This window comes from Pinus tabuliformis, chromosome 1_2 (genome assembly GCF_031772625.1).
Source record: "Pinus tabuliformis cultivar Carrire ecotype Pingquan chromosome 1_2, CPIR1, whole genome shotgun sequence".
Classification (NCBI taxonomy): Eukaryota; Viridiplantae; Streptophyta; class Pinopsida; order Pinales; family Pinaceae; genus Pinus; species Pinus tabuliformis.
Window position 1 is genome coordinate 280,231,021 of NC_142298.1, and position 17,254 is coordinate 280,248,274.

Here is a 17,254-nt window from a genome sequence, read left to right on the forward strand (position 1 = left end):
TTGGTAATGAGAAAGGACGAGGGCAAGGAATAAAAGGAGTAATAGATTCCCCCTTTGAGGATGGATGTTCCTCATGATCAAGGAAATTTGGGAGATCAAAATCATTAGGTGAATCTGATATAAATTGTCTCAAGGTGACTAGAACTAAACGTCGAAACTTATTACTAAAGAAATTCCAATCCATATCTTCTTCAGGAAACTCATAGAAAAGGTGAAGAAATTGATCAAGAAAATCCTCTATTGATTCACTAGGTTTCATTCTAACCGATTGATCCTTTTATATACATATTTAATGATACTTATCAAAATATTCACAATGTTCCTTAACAAATTGCTCAAACGAATGAATAGAAGTAGTTGGTAATGCATGACATTGACGCTTAACCCGACCTTCAAGTGTAAGGGTAAACTGTTTAGTCTGAGCATCATTACAATGCATTCCATTAGGAAGGAAAAATTGAATGAATAAAATCATATGCCTAAGAATGGTTGTTGGACCCTTTCCATAAAATTTAAGATGTGACAAGTTAAGAATGATTTCTGCACGGATTGTAAGATTTGATCTTTTTGAAAAACTTCTTGGGATTATGATTTGGGAAGAATCCATTCAAGATAAGAGATTCAAAACAAACTTAATAGGCTCAAATTGTCATCTGTCCCTCCTTCTAGTGCCAATTGTTGACGATGCTAGAAATTTGCCAATAAAGGGGGTCTCCTTGGTATGAAGTCCCAATTAGACCTCACACCATTTGGAGTAGGATCCCCATCTAGATAACAGGCTTGACCACCATTATTCTTAGGGATTTCCCTTGGCTAAAATTATCAACATAAGAGATTATGCAAAAAATCTTTGAAACAAGCAAGTAAGTTGACACTGTGAGGCATACAATTGCAATCTATATAAGGTAATTTCAGGGAAGGGAGAAGAAAGAGTGAGCCTCTAGAAGAAAAGTAATATTACTATCCTAAACGAGACATATAAGAGCATGGAAATAATCTTTGATTAATCTGCAAAGTATTTCACAAGATAATATGATCATAATAGAAAATAATAATACACATTCAATAAGATACATACCAACACCAACAAAATAATTCATTTTCATTAGTATGTGTTAACATAAACATACTTCACAAACAATGAACGAATAGTCTCACAATCATTCAAAACATATGCATGAAAGTGCGCCAATTCCAAGAGATTCATTTATTAAGTAAGAGTCCAAATATACACAATTAAAAATGATGCAACACTAGCCCCAATAGTTGAACATTGAGACACCACTTGCTCCTCCAAAGAATGATCTTCTCTCTTATGCCAAGCTAGAGAAGCCAAGGTGAAAAGTCCCTTGATTGAGTTATGAGGGTGTATATATAACAAATGAGATGACTCTTGACCTCCCTTGTGACTCTTGACCTTTCCTCATGAATCTTGAGCTCCCATGTGACTTTTCGAATTCCTATGTAACCTTTGAGCTTCTACATGACTTTAGAACTTTCTAGTGACTTTTCATATTCCATGTGGGACCCTTGGGCTTCCACACATTTTAAATTTTCTCATTTTTTTGGAAATTACATAAATGCTTTCCACAAATAATGTGGCAACAATACATTGACCATACATGATTTTTGTGAGGACACTTTGAGAAGCCATGACTTGGCGATGATAACACAAGAATTCATAGTGCATAAAGGCCATGCTCTTCTCTTTGTTGTTGTCTTCAAATATTCATGATTGATCTACAAGGTGCTTCATCTTCATCCTCCAAAGAATCTGATTATAGTATTAGAATATTTCTTGTTATCTCGGTCTCCATCCATCTCTCATGGTCCAAGGTTCCTCTATTCTTGCATGATAGTACCTTTGTGACTTGTCTCCACAAGTGTCCTTATTGTAACCTCTCTTGCTGACCTCCTTATTCATCATCATGCCATTACAGGGTGATGTCACCTATAAATGAAATTTACTAATGACAAGGGAACATCAATCCCATAATCATGTATTCTACCTTTGCTCATTTGGGGCTTCCTATGATGGGATAGTGCACAAGAACTGTGAGAGAAGCCTAGGGATTGCATAGTGAACAAAGCTAGGAGGATGAGGGTGATGATTTGGGAACTATAACTGCATATTTCATAGTGTCTAAGGAGAAGGGAAGTTAGGGATTGTGCAATGGGAAAGTTTAGTTAGCAAGAGTGGAAAGAATAGGCACTATAATTGTGCACTGCATAGTGGCTGAAGGAGAGACTCAGGGATTACATAGTTGAGCACTGCAACAACCCAGAGATGGACCTATTATCCACTAGGAGTTTCACAATGCATAGTTGGAGTAGGGAAGGACAAGGTATTTCAAAACTAAGTAAGTTAGGGAGACAAGGGAGGCAAGTTAGGGTAATGTGTCTGCTCAGTGGGCAGTGATAGAAGAGGAGGCTCAGTGAACTGTGAAATTGAGCATTGTAGGAGTTCTGGTATGACCCCATTTTCCACTACAACTGTGTAATGCACAATATAGGTGTTGACAGTGCTGGACCCACCAACATGTCAAGGGGATCTCCCCAGTAAGAAGTCACAATTAGACCTCAGACCGTTTGGTGTAGGAGTCTCAACAGTGGGTTGTAAAGCAATGCCTTGAACGCGATATCACACAGAGGCAAGTAAGATAACTTTGTTAGTAGCAAGGGTGTGACTGCTGCAGTGAGTCAAGGAAGGTGTATGAGAGGTTCTAACACATCAGGGCTGAGATGAGTGCGCCCCTTGGCAACCTGTAACAATACTCAGCTGGGAAGGGAACACAAGAGTGAAGATGCATCATAAGCTGGAAAGCAAGTCAGTCGTCAATCCAAAGTGATGGTTAAACCAACAACACATCTACAACAAGATTCATATAATTTCATACAAAAAAATTCATACAAAACTAGGTAAGTTAAAAAACATACATCGCTAAAGCAACTGGAACAATCCAACTACAATAACAAAATATGCATGAAAACGTGTTGGCTCTTATGATATAAAGAAGTGTAAGTTCCAGTCATACAATACATCCATGTAAACCTGCTAGCCCCAACAGTGGAATTTTACAACCACATCTGCCTGCTCCTCCAAAGATATGTACTAGATCAGGCAGTGGAGAAGCCAAGGTGCATTACAATATTGTCCAAGCTTTCTCCAAGATAGTCTTATCAGAAGCTTGGCTAACCAAAAGCTTATACAATGAGTTATGAGGGACTATTTATAGAAAAGGGTGGGGTGACCCTTGACATTCCCCTTTGTGACAGTTCAACTACCCTCATGACTCTTCACCTACTCTATGACTGTTACATCCAACTATTGACACTTGACTTACACTTGACATGACGTTACATTACAATGCACATGTACTCGTGTGAGACAACATGGCTTGAGTAAGCTATGCAAGACATCATTGACACTCGGTCCATTGTGATGAGACCAACTCTTTGGCATGCATGTGATAGTGAAGGTGGTGAGTTGATGCCAAGCTTGATCGTTCGTGATGGTGTGCATGCACCTCATGGTGACATCTTACTGAAGCAAACTCTTGCCTCCACTGCAACTGGTGCATTGATTCTGATCCTTCATCCAACTCATCTGCTAACATGCGCATGGTCTTCTTGGGTGCACCTGAACCGGAAACACCCTGATGCATAGTGTCTATGCCGATCTTCAAGTGTGTGCTGGTGGTCATGCGCATCAACTTATCGAAGAACATGTTCAGCTCCAGTTGGACTTGCTTCTTGTCTTTACCTTGGTGAGTCTGCTGAATGGATTGGATTACATGTGTGCAAATAATGACATGCATGATGTTGAATCCCTTACATGCGATCAAAAAAACTGCTCACCATGTCTACTTCATGCCAGCTGCTGGAATGGATATTTAACTTGTACGGGTGCAATTTCTTCCATAAGTGCATGTTGCGCCGACTGCTGTTCCTATTCCTCATGCAACTCATTCGTCTGTCTGTACAACTACATGTTCTTCCTTAAGTTGTTGCTTCAGCACATGCAAATCCTTCTTTGTTCCATTCTCTGTCTTCACACAATCTTCATGTCGCGCCGTCATTTCATATCCCGAGTCTCCAAAATTGCTTTCATCATCAGTGGATCTGCTTGATCTTGAAACTTTGTTCTGCCTCTGTGTTTTCAACATCCTTCCTCTTGCATTCATTGCATTCGTTGCATTCGTTGCGTTCGTTGCATTCGTTGTGTTCACTGCATTCGTTGCATTCGTTACATTCACTGCATTCGTTGCACTCACTGCATTCATTACGTTAGTTGCATTCATTGCATTCGTTGGGTTCGGTATGCTGCCTTCGGCTGTTATTCATGATGCTGCTCACTGTGATATCTTGATGTTCTTTTCTATGAACAACTTGATATCTTCGTGAGTAGGCAAGCTCATAGACATTTGGTCGAATGCATCTCTAGGTGTGCTCTGAACGATGTCTTTGACTCTGCCCTCTTGGAAACCATTGTACCTTCACTGCTAAGAGGCAGATGAACACCTGCAATAGCTGGAGACATGGAAACACTCATGGCAAACAATTTGTCAGTTGCAAACCAAACTGAACTTGAGAACTGACTTGTAACATACCTATGTGACTGATCATGAAGGTTGTGCAATTTTGACCAGGAGACTAACTACCAAGACTACACAAGGCATAGTCTAGGATGCTAGGAGACTGGATGACCGCTAGAGCTACGCAATGCATAGTTCATTATGGCTGTTGACTATTGGAATTACGCAATGCACAATCTCAGCTGGCAATGGCTACAGGCTGAGTGACTGCATTACACAATTTTCTTAGCAAGAAGTCACTGTCCCTCAGGATTGTGCAAAGTAGGCCTAGGGAACAACTTCTAGGAAGAAATGTGCATTCCTGGAGAGGAAGGGAGTGCCTTCCGTCTTAGGATTGCGCAATTTTGTCTGGTGAGGCAGAGTCCGGGCCAAGGTTGGCTAGACTTGCTGACAGGTAACTAAACACGAATGTGAATGTGAATGCATGGTGATACTGAGTGTAAGAATAAGTGAATGATCATGCATGAAAACAATGAATGAGAGATTCAGAAAATGAAACAACATGCATGTGGGTGAGGCGAGTAGCTGAATCAGTGACCATTCATGAAAAATAGTTTCATGCATGCGACAACAGCGAGATAGCAATGAAAACTGTAACAACGCTAGGGCAAGCTAATATACATGTAAATGACAGCAAGCACTCAAAGAAAACAAGCAAACAATACTCTTAAATTGAAAACACAAAAAGCGACAAAAATGTAACACAAGTCATGCAAAGCAGGTTTACCCCAAAATTTCTAAGTTGAATGTGTCGGCAACTCCTAGATGTGATGTGGGATGTTAGAGCTACAACGTCGATGTGAGGAATGAGCTTTGTAACATTCTGTTGATGAGTTTTGATAACATTGAGGTTGTGATGTGCATGCCACAAATCTAGGGAAAATGACACTTGGTGGGAGGTTTTTGAACTGATCCTTGCATGTAACCTCCAACTGCTAAAAATAGATCCTTGAAATAAGGGATGCCTTTTCATGATGCCTTGGGAGAAGTAACCCATGCATGCAAGTTAGTTTTTCATTGTCCCGGAGGGAATCGGTCAGCTCAGTTGTACATGCAAGAGGTTGTTCGACTGCTGGGAGAAAATGCGCATTTCTAGCTGGGAGTTGGGTTGGCTGCCTAGGAGATTTGCGCAATTTCTGGGGAGAGCAGCTGAATGCTGCCTAGATTTGTGCAAATTCTGGGCTGAGCAGCCCTGTAGGGGAAAATTGTGCAATTTTCTCTATGAGGGTTTACTGGCAGAATTTCGCAATTCTGGAGCCCAGCAGGCTGCCAGACACGATTGCACAATTTTTGGAGGGAAGGCTGGTTTCCCTCCAGAATTGTGCAATTTCTTGGGGGAGCTACTCAGTCTGTAGTTGGACTAAGTCCTCCAGAATTGTGCAATTTCTTGGGGGAGCTACTCAGCCTGTAGCTGGACTAAGTCCGAGTGAACAACCTATGAGGGGAATGCATCGGGCTGTGATCGACAGGCTACCTTTGTGCAAGAAAAACACTGAAACTTGTGAACTTGACAAAGCAAGGCAAGCTACTGTGAAAATTTGGTAGGGAGGCTCCAAAATGAGGCTAAGGCAAAAATTTGGAGGGTGGTTGTAGTCGCTACAACACTTGACGACACACTGGTAGAACTCCAGCTCTCTGAATGGACCTTGTTCGTGACACAGGTGCTTCACTTACTGAACCTCGGACATAGCACGTGCATTCGTGGCATACTAAACAATACCCTTAATTTGACTACATATTGGAAAATACCTCTAAAAATCACATTATTTAACCCCCTGCCAATATAAATCCAATACACCTTCCCAATTTATAAAACCCTATTTTCACTAAACATTGTATGTATCCATTTTTTTATTCACATTTTTTATACCCTTTTATTTTGATATCCCTGGTATAGTGAAATGATGCCTCTCTTATGACCCCACATGCATTCTATAATGCACCTTTCTTATTTTGATGTACATTGTAAATGCATATTAGTTCTCCCACAATGCAATTACTTAACCCAAACTCAAGCACATCTCACTATGATTTATGGAATTTAATGGTCTAAGGCACACAAAGATCAACCATGTTTTAGGAATATTGATTATGTGCATGTATATAAAATAACATATAAATTGATCTATATGATGATGAAAAATCAATCGATGAATCTTTATGAATAGGTTTGGAACAAATAAGGTGTTTAAGCACAAGTCTAGACCCTCTAGATGCAAGACAACTATCTACAACCAAGGTTGAGCCCCCAAATCTCAAATCAAGGGTGCAATCCCAACCTACACATTCTTTGAAGAAGAGGATGGACAGGTTACAACACATGCGCTCTTAATGGAATAACAAAAAAGCATGAAATCACCTTTTGATTCATTGGCATCTCACCAATGAGATATGGGCTATTACTCACAGACTATGTAAAATGCAACAATGGATTGGAGATAACATAACAACATTAAATGAATGGACTACAAATATAACATAAGACAAAATTTTGGTTGTAGAGGTGATCTGATCCATTTGGCTAGCTCAAAACAATGGTGTATTCCAAAATAAACCTCCAAACGTCTACAAGATTTTCTACATGTTGAAGAAAATAATTACCTTATCGCGCACCTCACTAAAGACAAGGTTTCCTTGCACTCTCATACTTTTGAAATACAATTCTAAAATTTCTAGAAGATATTTAATTATTCAATTTTAAGGTCACAACCAAGCCAGACACCACATTGGTGTATGAGAACCCCTTACTTGTGGGACAAGGGACCCACCTCCGCACAATGATTTGACCGCCAAGTCAATGAAGGCATACATACTCTACCCCCTCTAGGTTTGAACTTGTGACCTCTTAGGAGGAAACACATCCTCTTAACCAGTATGCCTACTCAAGCTAGATATAGTGGATTTCTCCTTAAGGTCTCTTTTACATAATGAGTGATTACAATGGGAGTAACATCATATAGGAAATAGAAACGACCATGGAAACAATATTAAGAAGTAATATCACTTCCTTGAAATAGGAATGACCCTGGCATTTCTATTATCAGAGAATCACTTGAAAATTTAGGCTAAACAATATTAAAGTAATGTCTTGAACACCAAGAACCAACAACCTTATCGCCATATAACAAAGCGACCTATGTAAGATCAAATTTACAAAAAAGATCTTCTAGAGAACATCCATATACACAATTCTTCCAGATAAAACATCTATAATACCAAAATCAATTGAAAAGCATGATATGGGACTTTCAAATTCAAAAACCAGTTGAGAAGCATGGGATTAGAGTTCCAAAATTTTATATAACGATTATCTGAACAGAGGTTCTCGCAAGATGGGCTTAAATGTCCAAGGATGAAATGATATGAGAAAATATTTGCCATAAATTGAAAATAATCTGTGTTACCCTTCTCCACACAACTAGATCTCCTTTTTTGTCCCTTCTAGGCCTTCCCACTCATTGTTTTAGTCTTTGTAAACCTACACAAGGTACCCTACAGCCCATAGTTTCCTACATCAAGAGCTCCAAACTTTGTTCAAGGGTTAATACCATTTTCTCCACCTGTGCTAGTCTCTGTGCCCCTGCAACTTGAAGAGAAGGCCCTATAATAGGCCTCTTGGCCCTCAAACATTCCTCCATGCAATGTTGCACCTACGTCCCTAAAACCTTACCTCATACCTATTATCACATATATATTTTTGTTAAAAATTATTTATATGGGAAATTTTTGTTTTGGTGTTTAAGGTTGCAGTTGCTCTCACGATTTTATATAGGATTATTATTATGATGATTTTCAAATCTCCAATTATCTCCCAAGTCTACTAGTTCTCGGCCAAACTCCAAATCACAACATAGATCATTAAAGAGACCACAGATTCTTTCCACCTCTCATGGTTTTTTTTGTCCTGTTAACTGCAACCCAATCAAAATCTTGCGTTGGGTGGGCTCTGTCATTTCCACAATTTTGGGCTTCTGAACTAGATTCGAGGTGTTGCGAAGAAATTATATGGTGAAAGGAAGATTTCATCCGGATTCAAAGGAAATAAGAGGCTAAATCTAGGCAGTACACATTATTGAGCAACATTCCACTTCTTCAAATTGGGATAATTATGTTTTAGGGAACAATTCATGCACTTCAGATCCTATACTAGTGCAATCACATGATCATTATACTCTAGGTTTACAAGGATTAAACATGAGGTTGGATGGTCGGTTGGTTTGGTAGAGGGTGCAAATGATCCATATGGAAGAACTGTCCATATTGATTCTCAACATGAGATATTTGTTGCCAAGAGCACAATGTAAGGCAACTGGCTGTAGGAGCTCCAAGCATTCCTTTGTTTGAAATTTTCGTAACAAAAGAAAATGATCATAAATACAAGGAGCAGGTGGTCTACTTGCATCGGAATGGAAAATATGTAGATGCTTCCTTTTCAGAATCACCTAAAGCTACTGAAGACTCAGATACTGACACAAAGAAAAATGATGATGCAGATGTGGGAGATGAGGGATTGGGATGAGTTCTTAAATTTTTTAAATTTGGGATGCTTGGCCTAAAATCAAGGTGTTGAAATTTGTGACTCTAGAACAGGAAAAAACAGATATAATCTCAGGGGTTTTTGAGTAGTTAATCCAAGACGTCAATAAAGGATGTCAATAAAGAGAAGGATGATGAAACTACTCGTGAAGATAAAACTGGAGGTGATCTACATAATGATAAAGCAATTGTAAGAGGCAATAGTGATTTTATGCAGCTTATTAAAATTGCTACTATGAAAGTTTCCATTGGTACTCTTTTACAGAGTATTGCATAAGATGCACTTCCAAGCCTTCCTGTACTTTGATTATTTTCTCATCTATAGCAAATAATGAAAATAACACTTTAAACAAAATTAACAGGTATTGACCATCTTGGCAGAAACCAAAATTTATTTTGATTTGTTCTTTTGTTAAAGCGAAGATGGAATACCTAGGCCACATAATCTCAAAATAAAGAGTCAAAGTTGATCTTAACAAAATTAAAACAACCATAGAAAGACCATAACTGAAAAACATCTCTTTTATATATCAGACTATTTTATCTCCGAATTGGAATAAAAATCAGAATATAACTTATCTTATAATGTATGTCATTTTATAGTTTCAAACATAACTTAGCACGCTGAGTGGTTTGCCTCTCAAAGGGATGGTTGTGCTTTAAAAAAGTTGCAAAACCATGGAATTTATGATCATTATGAGTTATGAAAATGAGCACCCAATTCTCTGCCACAATCGTTTCCTATACTAACAGGAATAGAATTGAAGAACAAGAATATAATTGAAGAACCTATCCAACCGAATCAGTATATTGTTAACTACCATACCCCTAGCCATAGGTAGTTGTCTCATTTACAACATCTACAATTATGTACACTATCTAAAATTGATATAAGCCCACAAGTTGAAACATAATATCCAATCAATATATCATGTAAATTTGTCCTGCAAAATAAAGAGTGACGGAGAAGCCTTCTAACGTTTGTTCTCACCGTTCACAAGACAAGCTTGCTTGTCAGTTCCATGAAGAAAGCTGGTAAACCAATGAGCCGATGACTTTACTTGAGTTCTGATTCTCTATAGTGTGCATGTTTATGAAGCAGTCTTGTCCAAGCTGGCATCCTCAACCAGGCATAGTTCAAGAAGATAAAATGCCATCTTCTCAAGCTGACATTTGATTTTATCAAATGGAAATCCTATGTTCCATGCATTTGGAGATAACATAACTAAACCAATACAAGACCTAACTATGGAGTTACCACTAGAAATCACTATCAATGTTAAGCAATACGGAGATCAACATTACCATAAAATAGAGATAGAAAGGTTATTTTGGGATCTTTTGAGATGTGGAGTTCTTAATAAAAAGGAAAATCCCTGATACACTGGTTCTAGTATCAATTTTTTTTTATTTTTTTTTCATATTACCAAAGCTTAAGATAATAATAAAAACAAATTTCCCATTTCAGCCATAGACAAAATGTTGAATAAACTTCATGAAACCAAATATTTCTCAAAATTAGACCTTAGATAAAGGAATTATCAACTCACGGTACAACTGAATTTTGCAAAACAATATTTAGTACTCATGAAGGACATTACAAATTCAAGGGTAATGTCATTAAGTTTAACCAAAGTTCTTAATTCTAAGAAATCATGATTGGACTTTTCCAACCATATCTTAAAAAAATTGTATTTATACACTTTGATTATTTTCTCATCTGTAGAAAATCATGAAAAGAACACTTTAAACACAATTAATAGGTATTGACCATCTTGGCAGAAACCAAAATTTATTTTGATTTTTTATTTTGTTAAAGCGAAGATGGAATACCTAGGCAACATAATCTCAAAATAAAGAGTCAAATTTGATCTTAAAAAAATTAAAACAATCACATAAAGACCATAACTGAAAAACATCTCTTTTATATATCAGACTATTTTATCTTCAGATTGGAATAAAATCCAGAATATAACTTATCTTATAATGTATGTCATTTTATAGTTTCAAACATAGCTTAGCATGTTGGGTGGCTTGCCTCTCAAAGGGATGTTTGGCTTTAAACAAGTTGCAAAACCATGGAATTTCTGATCATTATGAGTTATGAAAATGAGCACCCAATTCTCTACCACAATCTTTTCCTATACTAATAGGAATAGAATTGAAGAACTTGTCCAACTGAATTAGTCTATTTTTAACTGCCATACCCCTAGCCATATGTAGTTGTCTCATGTACAACATCTACAATTATGTACACTATCTAAAATTGATCTAAGCCCACAAGTTGAAACATAATATCCAATCAATATATCATGTAAATTTTTCCTGCAAAATAAAGAGTGACACTTAAGCCTTCTAACATCCATTCTCAAGATTCACAAGACAATATTGCTTGTCAGTTCCATGAAGAAAGCTGGTAAACCAATGAGCCAATGACTTTACTCGAGTTCTGATTCTATATAGTATGCATGTTTCTGAAGCAGTCTTTTCCAAGATGGCATCCTTTGCAGGATGTGTTGTGCCATGTATATAGCTGAGGCTGCCAGTATAGATGGTTTCCATTTCAATGCTTCATACTCAACCATCCATAGTTCAAGAAGATAGAATATCATCTTCTCAAGCTGATTCATGGAAACAAATCCAAAAGAGCATTCAATTTATAAAGATCCCATTTATGAAAGCTTACAATTAGAACAAAATAGTGTGTGATGCCTCTCATGCAACACATTGAAAATACAATGCATTTCATAACATAAGTGAGGCTCAATGCCATTTGAATATTCATCAAAATTTCAAGAAAAGTAGAATACCTATTTATAAGCTTGAGCAACCTTTAGAAACCTTTTCATGAAAACAAAGGGAGTTGGTACAACCAAATTGAATCTTAATTTGTTGAGCATCAATTTCTCTTGAAGGAAATGAAACGTACTATAAACATGAGCAACGATAACAATTCCAAATATGAATTATTTAAACAATTAGAAATATAAAGCTCGAAATATGGGAGACAAGTATGACATAATAATGTGAGAAAACAAAATCTCACCATGGAGAGAAATTCACCACGTGTGTAAACATTGTTTGAGATTGTAATCAGTTCCTTAACCTGTAAATCCCTTAAGGAAAATGAGTTAGAATGTGAAGCCTTATTCTAGATGCCAAATCAAGGGCACATGAAACAAGTTTTTAGTCAAAACAAATCAATACAAAATTTCAGCTTAACAATGAACTTTCCCTCCTATCATTGTTTACCACCTTGGGAGCCCAAATTTCTTCATATTTAGCAGCAACTAGCATGGAAAACAACCCCACTAGTTGAATATCCTTTCTCATGATAGTGTACACCACAGGAAGAAATCTATCAATCAGGTTAATCACGAGAAAAAGTGTCTCATCCGTTAAGTCAAATTTTAGATGCATCTGTAAGTGCAAATTGTTTATGTTAGAAAATTATCAATGGAAAGGTACAATTTTTCTTTTACTATTACAGAAATATATAGATATCGATATGTATTAATCAAGTACATCAATCAACTAGTCAATAAGTATTTCCCGCATCTTCTGGTTGATATCAACTTGGCTTGACATGTAGTTTGATGAGAGATTGTTGCATGCTTGCAATACAACAAACACAACAGACCAAAAGAGAAACAAATTAGACATAAAACTATTTATTCAAAGTTGAATCTAAACTATAGACATGGATCAAGGCTCGCATCAATGCTTGACCTATTGTCCTCATTCATAAATTACAACCTTCCATGATGCCTAAGTGGGCACTTTAATTGTCCATTGGAGATATTCATGTATGGCATAGACACATGCCACTCACATGTAATCACTACATACTATATGTAGTGAAAAGCTAGTGTCTGATTAAATTGTTTAAATGAAGTGTATTCTTCCAAGACAAGATGTTGTTATTTCGAATAGAACAAAAACAGTTTGCAAGGCTCCCATGACAAAAGGGACGTACCTCTGTATACCAATAGAGATGGTAAATGTCTTGAACATATTCAACTACAAGAAGTTGATTTTGATTATCTTCTTCATCAATGTTGGGAAGGTCCCCTTCCTCTTCCATGACATCCCGCTCAATGGCTCTAGATGAAAGTTGTTTAATAGAAACCATTGGATGGAAATTGGAGCTATGGATTAGATAAACCCTTAACTTGCATTTTCAAAAGAACAAAGTAAAACTCTATGAATAAAAAGCACCATCTACACATTCTAAAATAAGACCAGTGGACCAAATTCTCCTAAGCTCACTTCTGGCAGTCAATGTTGATGAAAAATTTCATGGAAGGCTTGTCTTCCTTTTTTATGCATCAGTCATTGGCATTCTTATTGAGACGCCTTTAGCTATAGGTGGGTAGAATCTAGACTTGGCTGCATTTGAAGAAGCTTTGCCTGAGATGTCAACATTTGAAGGCCTTGGTGGTCTCCTTGAAGCTAAAGTACATTTGCTAGAGAGGCCAGTAGTAGAAGGCCTCCCTGAAGTTGAAGCATGTTTACTTGATAGGCCAGTAGTAGAAGACCTCCCTGAAGCAGAAATATTTTTACCAGAGAGACAATAGTAGAAGGTCTGCGTTGTATCCTTGAACTCGATGGATCATTACTTGAGACCTCAACATTCGAAACCCTAGGAAGTTTGCCTAAAATTGATTCACGTGTATGTAAGGGTCCAACATTGGAAATCCTAGGTGCTTTTCCTGAACCTGCTACATGCTTGGATTTTAAAACCAAAGTCGATCTAATGCTTCCCTTTTCATCATTGTTCCTCTTTGGCCCCAATTACTGCATGGCAGCAAAAAAAACCAACGGAATTAAAATAAATACATGTAAACCATCCCAACTAAACATGCAAGCAAAGAGCCCTATTATTGACCTCAATATATCCACGCACAGATACCGATTTGAAACAAAGGCCAACGTATAAATCCTAGTATTAGTGAACTCAAATGATTCACCTCATGTTGCATACTAACATCTGGGGATTGATATATGATAAATAAATCTGATAGTTGTTTAATCACACACAATTTATACAACCATGGATGATGTACATATCATGGACAATGACTTTTTTGTAGCACTCGTATTCTTTACATCAACACCAAACCTCCTAAACACCCATTTCTAATAATTAACTCTAATTGGTAAAAACCCCAAAATATCTGCAAAAGGCCAGGGCATCATATTGGGAAGCTAAATCTACCTTGGCATTTGCTTATCAGCAAGCTGATTCTGCTTCCTAGATTACCTGTGGACATAGAATTACACACCCAAAGCGTCACATACAACATTTTTCTTCATCAGCCCCTACCAGAAGAGGGCTTAAAATTCCCGAATAAGTATATGGCTAGAGAAAAATTCTTGACCAGAGAGGCTAAGCTCACAATCGAAACTTCTTTATAAAACTGAAGTTTCCACTATGTGCTGATAAAACATGAGCACTACATAAGGGTTTTGCAAATTAAAAAAAATTACATATGTTCTAGGAATGAAAAATCCTGCTTCCTCTAGCTTGATCTCATCACCCCCCTTGGGTTTTGAAGCATGGCACCCTAGGTTCCCAATGTTTGATAAAACCATTCTAGGCCTCGTTTCATCCCGCATCACCACTACATCACAGAGCATGCATATAACCTCTATCAAATCAATCTTTGTTTTACGCTAGTCATATAGAGCCATTGATATTCATATAAACACTAATAAAGATGTACTACATATTTTTTGATATTAGGTTTTGGTATGGGCCTGTTGGGCTTTGCTGCCCTATGTTCAATTCCTTCTTTGGAATAATAAAATCAATTAAAATTTGCATACCATTCACCCTATCAAATTCTTGTCAATCCAAAAGTTGCAGAAAATCAGATACCATTCACCTTAAAATAGCCCTTGGATCATATGCACACATTTCAAGGCCCATAAAACACATATATATCAATGTAGGAAAAAGTAAGAAAGCAAAGTGCCATCACCCAAACAATCTACCAGAAGCACATATCTTAATAAAGTTGCAAACAATCTAAAAACAAACTACCATCACATGTCCGAAATCCTTTATAAATAGTAATTAATATTAATGTCATTTAGTGAAAGCACTGAAAGGAAATTCCCAAAATATGATTGAGGACTCAATTGACAATAATAACCAAGTGCAATTTAACTGTTGTAGACCCCATGTGTATGGACAAAACATAAATACTTCCAAAAAGACTCTGATGGCACATTTGAACTACAGACTCTGATTTATATGTCCAATTTAAAAAATAGGAAAGCCAACTACCACATAAACATTCAAAATAAAATGCACTTCATGTGCTAGATGTTGCTTTGGTGTAAATCTGTTGACTTGAGTGAGTAGAAACCATCCTGACTGAAGCTCGTGCCATCAGATCCTTGATATCCTTTCTAGCAAGCGAACCATTAATCTAAAAATTCAAGGAAAATGTTAACATTAGTGAGAAGAACCACATACTTATCCACAAAACATATTCATGAAAAAGGAACCACCTCTTCTTGTTTTTCATGATTAAATGGACCAACTTCAGAGGGACCAAATTAACATTTGAATGAAACACAACTACAAAAGGATGAATGGCTAGTGAAAGAAACTTACACCAAAAAGCAGGTAGCAAAAAAAGGTTGAGTTATCCCGAACATTCACCATTTGAACTATTCACTAGACCTAAAACCAAAGAGTACAAAATTAACACTAGATTCATACGAAAAAATAAACAAAAATACAACCAATAATTATTTATAAATGATCCAACATATGGAAATACATAAGGAAAGAGAAAGTAGAATGCTTTGAAAATCTACCTTGTTCAATTTTTTCACAAAATCTGAAAAAACTTTGTAATCACATTCTTCTAATTTGTATGTGTTGGCTTGAGGGAGCCTAACCCAGGTTCAACATTATTTAGCCAAACAAATCCCTACACTATTGGCCCTTTCGGCATTAGCCTGCGGAGTGCTGATGGAAGTCTCACTCGAAGTAGTATGGGGGAATGCTAGAACCAAGTTTCCGCACCCTGAGATGGTTGTGATGTCGTTTGATCTCCTTTATCCCTGCCTTCGCGCAGGTGATCTCACTCTAGGTATTTTAAGACAAACCTTCTATTTCTGACTTTCAATACCTTCGTGAAAGTATATGATCAACCTTCGCGTAGTCCTAACCTAGGGCTCAGGTACTTTTGTTCTGCTATGGCAACGCAACATGTAGATTCCTTAATTACCCTAAGTGATTTGATTATTTTGCCGAATACTTAAGTTTATCACCACGTAATCAGATATTCGTAATTGCATTTGATTATTCAATGTAATTGTATTCATTCACACAACATAGAATCATAACCAAGGAATTTCATACACAAGATATCCAAACCCATGAATAGAATAAATACAGAGAAATTGTAGAATAACTCATTTTATTAATATCTTCCAAGTGTTACAGACTCTATTCACCCTACGCACACAGCTGTAGGGGTCTGCGCACTTAGCTACGAACTTCTACCCTAGGCCTCTGCACACTCAGACGTAGAGCCTCTATCTACTCTACAACCCAAGACTTAGACTTCTTGCTCTAAAGCTATGACTCTCTTACTCCTTCTCTCTTACTAACTACTTAGAGCTTAGCTCTTTTTATACAATCCCATGGTTCATGGACCATGGGTAGATATCTTACAATCGACTTTACTTTACAAAAATAAGGGCTGACTACCCTTTGTGACACATAAAATACATACTCTTTACAATAATATTACAAAAAATTGACTTAAACATGGGCTTTTAGCCCCAAACTACCCTTGGGGGATCCCACTCCCAACAGGCCCCCAAAACAAACATCATGACTTGCCCTCGAGTCACTTTGTAGGCGCGGATATCTTTACGTGAAGCCCATCCATCTTGACCCTGATGACCACAACTTTGGCTGTGCACTGAGCTGCTGCTTGATTCGCATCTTCAACTGTCTTCTCAAGTACTGGCCCTGCGCTGTTAGCTTGAAGCTATTGTCGCATCACTTGTAGAGTTGCAAGCTTGCCTTCAATGTTTCCTGTGACTGCATAAGCTTCCTCCAACCAGGGCTTTAGTCACGCCTTCAACAATTCTTC